Raw genomic sequence first — 10,216 nt, 5'->3', positions numbered from 1 at the left:
TTCAGTTGAAAAAATTTGCTCGACGTGTAACCTCCTTGAAGCTTAAAAAGCTTCAGCTTATTACTTATGAAAATGTGGGACGCGGCAAAGTGATATTAAGGTACTAATCAAATTAAAAGAAAACGTACGTAGATGTTACTAGCTGTTGCCCGCGACTTCGTACGCGTGGATTTGTATATTGGTGGTTATATAATCTCTACATTAGCTTAGAACATTATGCAGCAAAAGAATGCAGTAGAACGGTTAATCGTTTGTTAATTATTAATATTATACAACGCATCAGACTTGTCTTTCACAACCTACGAAGTTTCAATCCCCTAACTGAATAAAATTGTTCTCAATATAATCCCTCTCAACCCCCTTAGAAGATTTTCATGTCCTCTATTTAATAAAACTAACCTAACCTAACCTTACTGGTACCTATTTACGAAGTTTGAAGTTTCTAATAGCTTTAAATAAAATTTGAACCCTATACAAACTTTCAACCCCTTTTTCACCACCTTACGGGATTATTTTCAAAGACGCTGAAATTACTTTTCTTGTATTTTAATTTAATACCCTTTTGCAAAGTTTCAAGTTCCTAGCTTAAAATAAAATTTGCACCCCAAGACGAACTTTCATCCCCTTTTTAACCCCCTTAGGGGATTAATTTCCAAAAATGTTGCAATTACTTTTTTTTGTTATCGGCTATTGTGCCTTTTTAAGAAGTTTCAAAGCATTTGTAATGCATTCAAACTTTCAACCCCTTTTTAACCCTTTTAAGGGATGATTTTTTAAAAACGATGAAATCACTTTTCTTGAGTTCTAATAATATGGCATTATACAAAGATTCAAGTCCCGCACTCTCAAAAATATTTGATCTCCGTACAAACTTTCAACCCCCCTTTTCACCACCGCGGGGGATGAATTTTTAAAAACGCTGAAATTAGTTTTCTTGTTTTTTCATTTAATACCTTTCTGCGAAGTTTCAAGGTCCTAGCTTTAAATAAAATTTGAACCCTATACAAACTTTCAACCCCTTTTAGACCCTTAAAGGGGATGAATTTTTAAAAACGCTGAAATTACTTTTCTCGTATTCTAATAATATGTAGAGATGCACCGGATATCCGGTTACTATCCGGCCGGATACCGGATAGTAAAATTAACACATATTGGGGTAAAAAATGGAATTTAAAAAACAGTCACGGTCATAATCATAATGTTAACGACACAGTAGATAGAAATGAATACGTAACCAATGTCACACAATACACTTATTTGTTTACACAAAAATACGCGCGCGCACTTGTAACTATAAACGAACTTACTACGTAATGACATGATAAAACTTAAAACCCGTTACGATCCTAGAAATGTGTCCGCGCGAACGTTCACTACCTGCAAAACTCAAAATATAGGTATAGTTCCGCCGGCTGAATATCCGGCGGCCGGATACCGGATATTCGGCCAGTGTCCAGGCCGGATATCCGGTATCCGGTATCCGGCCAAACAACTATCCGTTGCATCTCTAATAATATGTCATTATACAAAGATTAAAGTCCAGCACTTAAAACAATTTTTGACTTCCATACAAATTTTCAACCCCCATTTCACCACCTTAAATGTTGAATTTTGAAAAACGCCGAAATTAGTTTTCTTCTCTTTTAATGAAATAACTTTTTACGAAATTACAAATTCGTAGCTTAAAATAAAATTGAAACCCTGTACATTCTTTCAACCTCTTTTTAACCCTTTTAAGGGATGAATTTTTAAAAACGCTGAAATTACTTTTCTTGAGTTCTAATAATATGGCTTTATACAAAGATTCAAGTCCCGCACTCTCAAAAATATTTGATCTACGTACAAATTTTCAACCCCCTTTTCACCACCTCGGGGGATGAATTTTTAAAAACGCTGAAATTATTTTTCTTGTTTTTTAATTTAATACCTTTTTGCGAAGTTTCAAATTCCTAGCTTAAAATAAAACTTGTACCCCATACAACTTTTCATCCCCTTTTTAACCCCCTTACGGGTTGAATTTTCCAAAATCGCTTCTTATCTCTTGTACACTTTATAAATTCAACCTAGTGTGCAAATCAACTTTCTAGCTTTTGTAGTTTCGGCTCTGCGTTGATGAATCAGTCAGTCAGGACACTTGCATTTATATATAACCTATATATAAATAGAACTCAATGATTATCTGATATTGTAAAATTATGATCCCTTTTTATTAAGAATTCATGTATGTATGCCTAATGATTAATGAATATTGACCGTTAATAATAAATTATAATGAAAGGAAATTTATTACAATATGGAGTTTAACGAGATAATTTTTTGTATTGATTATTTATTATTTCATACAATTGTTAAAGATTTTTCTAATTTTAGGTATTTAGTAATATTGGTAGGTACTTATGTATAATATTTAGTACAAAAATGTCTCATTATAGATATAAATATACATCAGGGCCGGATCTAGGGTAGAGCGAGTGGAGCGGCCGCTCTAGGCGCCGGATGGCAAGGGGGGCGCCAAAACGGCAAGGGGGGCGCCAAAATGAGAAAAAAAAAGTTGAGTGTGTGGCGAGGGAGGGGGGAGTGAAAACAAAAAACAAAGGGCGCCAAAACCCGATTTCGCTCTACCCTGATCAAGGGCTCGGACCGGCACTGATATACATAGTCAGCTGCCATTAGGGCTTGCAAATATTCGAAACTTTCAGATATTCGAATATTCGACTTTTTCTGACGACGTATTCGAATATTCGAATAATTCTTCGAATATTATAAAAAATAAGAAAAGGAACGAGAAATCGGTTTATTATCGTTTTATTCAAAAGCTTTTTTCACATATTGCTAAAACTAAGTATATTTGGCAGAAATCCACTTAATTGACTAGATTTTATCATCCTACTATTTATAAGATGCCCACATTTATAAAAACAAGTAAAACGCCAAAATTAGACATATTTAATATTTCTAGATATAACTTATTATAAATGCGTCGTTGCGTGAAATAATATAACTTTAACCATCCAAACACCTAGGTATCTAAGATATTTGTTTTAGTAGGTAATTATTTTCCGATTTAAATTAACTTGTAATCACTCAGAGGCTTTTAATTTAATTGTATTTTGAATCTTTATTGACTTTATTTGTTTTGGCAAGTTATTATTCCTAATGGTCGGCTAATTATATAATATTGGAATATTTAAGGGAAAAAGTTAGTTGAGTACTGGGTGGATTATTCGTCAGCTAAAGGTGCATGGTTAGATTACCAAGTTGGGCAGGTTTGGTATGACTAAATTTGAGAATTGCGATAAGTGGCAAGGTTTAGACTTCAAAAATTCGCTTAACGTACGCTTGTACTGAATAAACAGAATGACCCTTTAACTTAAAACTTACGCACCGTAAAAATAACATACTTTTTGATTTCGTTTTCTTTTAAATTGAGTTAGGGATCACTGAATATTTACGAAGTCTATCGAGAGGAATACAGTAAAAATATTATTTCCTTCGTATTTGGGTACCTACCGTTCCTCATTCACTGTAAATACCCGTAAAACACACAGAAACTGTAACTACAGCGGATGACATAGATTTTTTTATAGTAATAAAAAATATTCGAATATTCGAAACCTGAGCGGCCGAATATTCGAATATCAAAACAGGTCGAATATTCGACAAATTCGAATATTCAAATATTCGAATTGCAAGCCCTAGCTGCCATGAAGCAATTACGTTAAATCCCGATGGAGATCATTGGAGCTACAGAAACTGATATTCGCGAAATACCGATTTGTTTGACCTTAAATAACTTTAGACGCGCACACGAGATTTTCTGTGACTTTTAAGGACACATTTATAACGCCATAATGAACGAGTTGCCAGCTTATTATTTCTCATTCTGAGGTGTAACCCTTAATATTTGACTGGGTTTAATATTCAACAGTGCAATTATGTCCAAAGTATTGTTCTCATCAAAACAGGTACTTTTTCTTAGGGCACCGTTTCTAAGACGACAAGAAGGCAAACTGCAGCAGCACGACGATGTAGACCACGAGCCCGCTGAGCAGCCGCAGCGGGAACGCTGCGTCGAGTTCGAACACGCCGAACGCCGACATCATAATCATAATCATAATCATAATATTTATTGATAATATAAATTACATGTCACATTTTATACAGTGTATAAAGATTATATTTAAGTATGAATTTTCACTACATAATGTAGGTTGTATTTAATATAGTACATCTACCTAAGTTCCTAAATTTTAAAGAACTCTTTATGGTCGTAGAACGCTTGCTCGACTAACCAATTTTTTAATTTGTTTTTAAATATTGCTACGCTTTTGGCAACTACTATTGAATCCGGGAGTCGATTGTATACTTTTGGGCCCAATATGTGAATGAGCTTGTCCGATTTGACCAGCTTGTGCGGCACGGGCGCGAGCCTGCAGGGGGCGCGGCGCGCGGGGTAGCGGCGCGGGGCCGCAAGAGCCGAGGCCGGGGCGCTGTCTGCTTGCGAGCGCGCGTATAATGCCGCTTGAAAGATTAGTAACGACGGCAAGGTTAGGATGCCTAGGGCTTTGAAATGCGATTTCGCCGATTCGGTTTGAGCGATTCGGACTATAGCTCGTACGGCGCGCTTTTGTAACCGAAATACACGCTCCCAATCTTACGTAGCGTCGCCCGGTTCAGCCGCAAAACGTTCTTGCAAGTCTTGCGTATGCCTAAATAGTTATTTGTACAACAAGTGATCAAAGTTTGATATTTCTTCGAGTGCTTATTTTGAGTCCCGTGCAAGCGAAAGATTCTATAATAGATTCACGAGCGTAGCGAGTGAATCTAATTTAGAATCTTGAGCGTAGTAAGGGACTCAAAAGCGCACGAGATGTAAATAACTTTGATCTCGTGTAGTACACAACATTTTTCACCTCAGCGCAGTGAGAACATACCTATTAGACAACTTGAAAAATGTAATCCTTCTTCATCACTTAATACCTGCACTCATGTTTTCTTAAGATATACCTACAAACAATTAAGTTTAATTACCGCAATGGAACACGAAAATAAAACGTAATAATAAATTCCAGTAAAATAATATAGAAATAACAAACATTAACTGACACTTCAATCGCCAACTTTGACAACAAAAAAAATCTTTGTAAGATACGGTCCGAATTGCGGATACGTACTATTTGTCAACTATGGTAGAAATTCTTAAAAGTAAGATAATTAATTTTGCGTGATGATCTGTGTATTTTTTGAGTTCGTTATTTTAATTGTACAATAAAATACCTAAAATATAGTATTTTATCAGTTTTTATGAAATCTTAAACTATATTTTTATTTATTAATTATTAAGAATTCATACTCGTACGTGGTTTGGAACGATGCGGTCTGAAGTTTTTCGGGGGTCAAACCGTGAATATACTGTTGAATGTCGTTTTAACTTTTTTTTGTCTGTTTCTTTTTGCTAACAGTGTGAAAGGGACAGAGATAATAGAATCCAAGTATTTCGAACTTTTATTAGACCCCGCATGTTGAAATGACATTTGACTATAAAGGTCACTTGAATGTCATTTTGTCTCACTCAGTGAGCAATATCGCATTTTGCTCACTGTTTTTAAGAATCAAAGTACCCTTGTTCGAGCTGCTGAGGTGAAATAGTTATTTTCGATACAAGTGCGAAAAAGAGGAAATTCGAAACGAGTGGCGATAAATTAAAACACGACCGAAGGGAGTGTTTTAAATCGACACGAGTTGCGAATTACCTATTCGCACGTGTATCGAACAACGTTTTACAGTACATATGGCACTTTAAAGTTTCGACATACGCACGAAAAGTGCTATTTTACGCACTAGTGCGGAAAAGTAGCCCCATATGTACTGTAAAATATATTATTTAATGTGAAATAAATATCTACTGTATCACATTTCTGCAGATAGTTAAAATATATCCATTTAATTTTGATCCCGATATTCCCGATAAATACTAGTTGAAAGAGCAAAACAAAATTACAAGTTAAGTGAATGATCCCATCAGTCTCATACTATACTAGCTTTTACCCGCAGCTTCGCACGCGCAGGAGAGTTTTTTTAATTTTTTTTTTCTATGAATTTTGAAAAATCCTTTCTTAGTGGACCCCTAGACCTTATAAGGAACCTACTTGCCAAATTTGGACTTCCTAGTCCCAGCGGTTTGGGCTGTGCGTTGATTTAAGTCAGTCAGTCAGGTCTTTCACGTTTATATATATAGACTAACCTGCAGCTTGACTGTAACTCAAAATTTGAGCACAAGAGCTCTCAGTAATTTTCACAGATTTATAAAAATGATCGCAAGCGATACATAAAACTACTATTGAGAAAAACATCTTCATATTCGAAGCGACGTCAAAAAATATCATGAATGGAGTTTGGAACTGAAAAACGAAAACAGAATTTTAACACAAACAAATTTTGAAGTTGACTGAACTCTCTGTATGTACCATAAATACTTAACATAAACTCACAAAACTTTCTTTCGAATCTCCAAGTTCGATTAATAGTTCCAACATTATTAAAATACGTAAGTAACCTGAAATTTTTTGTTTGTACATTTTATTTTTATAATTCTTAAAATGTTATGATACAGATTTCATCTTACCAAAAACTGATAGGTACACTTTATTGCATTAACTAAATGAGCAAGCCACCTTTCCAAGAACACAATTTACTGACTCTACCAGGAATTTATATTCTAGAAATATGTAGGTAAGTTCATTAGAAAAAACCGGCCAAGTGCGAGTCGGACTCGCGTTTCAAGGGTTATATATTACACAATTATTAACAATAAATATGTTTTTTTTTATGAAAAGTGAGTAAAATTTCTTTAAAAAACCCATCAAAAACTGCACATTTCTAATAGGTTTTCCTGTCTTCTTTAGGTAAAGAACTATTTAGTGTATTTTTTTTCAAAATTTTAGACACTGAGTTTCAGAGATAAAAGGGGCGGGGGACAATGGTAATTTTTTGCTTATTTTCTTGAATAACTGCTAAACTATTTATCTTAAAATTATAAAAAAAATATATTTAAGATTCTCAAAATGAGCTATTTCATTTGATATGTAACACGATATAGTTTGAAATGAAAAGTGGCCCCCATATTTAAAATTCATTTTTTTACGTTACATGTATTTTCAACAATATGTTTTTTTAATGAAAAGTGAGTAAAATGTCTTTAAAAAACCCGTAGGGTTCGGATCAGAAACTAAGTACTAGTCCGACTCACGCTTGACTGCACATTTCGAATACTTAGGTTTTATGTAGGTAGTCATTTTTTGCTTATTTTCTTGAATAACTGCTAAACTATTAATTTTAAAATTAAAAAATATATATATTTGAAATTCTCAAAATGAGCTCTTTCATTTGATATGTAACACGATATGGTTTGAAAAACTTTATTTTTTAATTTGCTGTTTTACCCCCCAAAAGTGGCATCCATATTTAAAATTCATTTTTTTACGTTACATGTATTTTCAACAATAGGTTTTTTTAATGAAAAGTGAGTAAAATGTCTTTAAAACCCATAGGGGTCGGATCAAAAACTAAGTACTTAAGTCCGACTCACGCTTGACTGCACATTTCTAATAGGTTTTCCTGTCATCTATAGGTAAAGAACTATTTAGTGCATTTTTTTCAAAATTGTAGACCCAGTAGTTTTAGAGATAAAGGGGGGGGAATGGTCATTTTTTGCCTATTTTCTTGAATAACTGCTAAACTATTTATCTTAAAATTATAAATAAAATATATTTGAGATTCTCAAAATAAGCTCTTTCATTTAATATGTAACACGATATAGTTTGAAAAACTTTATTTTTTAATTTGCTCTTTTACCCCCCAAAATATGGAGGCCATATTTAAAATTTATTTGTTTTCGTTACATGTCCGTCTTTGGGTCACAATATGTGTGCCAAATTTCAACTTAATGGGTTCAGTAGTTTCGGAGAAAATAGGATGTGACAGACGGACGGACAGACAGACGCACGAGTGATCCTATTAGGGTTCCGTTTTTTCCTTTTGAGGTACGGAACCCTAAAAATACCTGGGGGCACGGTAGTGCCCCCGCCAAGTCGAGCAAAATAAAGAGGCACGGCCGTACCATCCTTTTCTCGAAGCGATTCAGGCCATTTTCGACGTCCTGTAATTCTGTGCTGGCTGAAGCTAGAACCCTGAATTTTCAGTAATATATAGTATAGGGCTTAACATGCTTAAGATATATTCTCAAAAACATTCAATTTGAACTTATAGTTTAAGAATTATTGTATGTCAAAGTTCCTTAATTTCGACACTGATTCACTCACTCACGATCATCATAATTCTAAGGTACTTCTAGCATACCCACAAGCTTCAAATTTTAAATATAAGTAGTTTTCAGCTTATCAAGCCATAGAAAACGTAAAAGTATTGCCATATCAGTCACGTTTTAAAGATCTAAGAACTGCATAAATAAGTTTGTAATCCCATATAAATATATGCTATTACAAAGTTACTGTTGCAGTTCCTACAAATAGTAGGTAAAGTAACTACGATGTACGATGTGAGTATGAATGAAGATGTGTTTAGTTATGATATGTGTATACGTAGTATGGGTATGAGTACCCGAAAAGAAGGACTGCCTACAAAAAGAGATGGGATCCCATCAAAAACATTACATGTAAAAAGGTGCAAGTCTCGCAACGCTTCTACAACAAAATAGTTTTGAGTAGTAATGTGAAACCAAGTCGGTTATTTTAATCAGTGCCAGGGGGTGTTCTTATCAATAAGATATCTTTAATTGAAGCTCGCTTTCCGGGCCTCCACCACCTTTCGTAAGCGCCGACCACCAGCGCCAGGGCCAGGGGAGTACCAGCGATCCGCGGAAGCGAACCATACGGGCGTAAAGACCTCAGACCTTGAGACTTTTAAATAAATTTGTGTTGACTAATGGTGATTTTTTAATTTTCAAAGCCGCCATCTTAGTTACCGTCACAATGGCGCCTACAACGTGGTTTTCATGGTCTGGTTCGCTTCCGTACAGTAGTTGTGTGTGGTGCTTTTTCTTTTTTTTGGTTTTGTGAAACGTTTTTATTTTTTTTGGTTGCCGGTAACTGGCGTGTACCAGCGTATTTTATTATTTAAGACGGTTTTGCAGGATTCGCAAAATCGCATGTGAGTAGGTCAAATAAAAATATTACATTGGTCCCATGTGTAGTATAATTTAACTATGCCGGTGTGTCGCCTTTTTGTTTTGCGAACTTGGCTGACACATTGCAGTGTGTCTACTGTCTAGCTAAACAAACTGAGATGTATAAGTAAACATGGATTTCGTCATCATCATTGAAGATTATGCTTCTATTGAATTCAGTAAATAAGTATGTATTTTAATAATTACTAAATCGCTCTTGAAATTCCGTAGATCATAATGTTTTATGTTGCTGCATTGTATACAACAAGCCAAGTTTGTACACACCATGTAGCTTAGACAAACTTAAATGTCTGGAATACGTAGCTATAATCATGTTAATGGCACAGGCAGTGGAAGGACTGGAAGGACTTTAGCCCCCTCCGTTCACGTATCTTAGTGGGGATTATTTATTCTACTTATCCCTTGGTGTAGCTGTATGATGTGATGGGATAGGAATTCGATTTTTACGGGTGTTAAAGGACCATGTTTTTGATTTAGTGAGCAATAGTTATAAAATACAATATTGTTACAATCGAGTAAAATTACAGCATGAATATAATGAAGATATAAGGAAAACTATCACAATTAGGTAGAATTCATTTTTTCTCATGACACAAGTAATTAACGTTACATACTTATAAATCTTATAATTGACTGAATGAAAGCGAAGGAATCTGTTTTAACTTTTTTTCGATTTACCGATTGAATTTTTTTCAAAACGGTGGAGGCATGAAGATTCACGTGATCTACAGCCACTAGTACCTATATTAACTATAAAAAAATCCTGACGCATACTGTACTGTAGGGTGACTCACGCTTATTAGGGTTTGCACGACGGATCCGAAATGTATGGGAAGATCCGCGGATCCGGATCCAGGTCCGGATAATTTCATACATTTCGGATCCGGATTGCACACCCTACTCACGCTAGACCGGCTCGTGCCCATCCTAGGCGCCCGACACATCATTTTCTATGACGGCTGATCAGTGATCACCATGTGCATTCCTTATATTATATAACGAAGCGCCGGA

Source organism: Cydia amplana, chromosome 21 (genome assembly GCF_948474715.1).
Source record: "Cydia amplana chromosome 21, ilCydAmpl1.1, whole genome shotgun sequence".
Lineage (NCBI taxonomy): Eukaryota > Metazoa > Arthropoda > Insecta > Lepidoptera > Tortricidae > Cydia > Cydia amplana.
Note: the sequence above shows the minus strand (reverse complement) of the source record.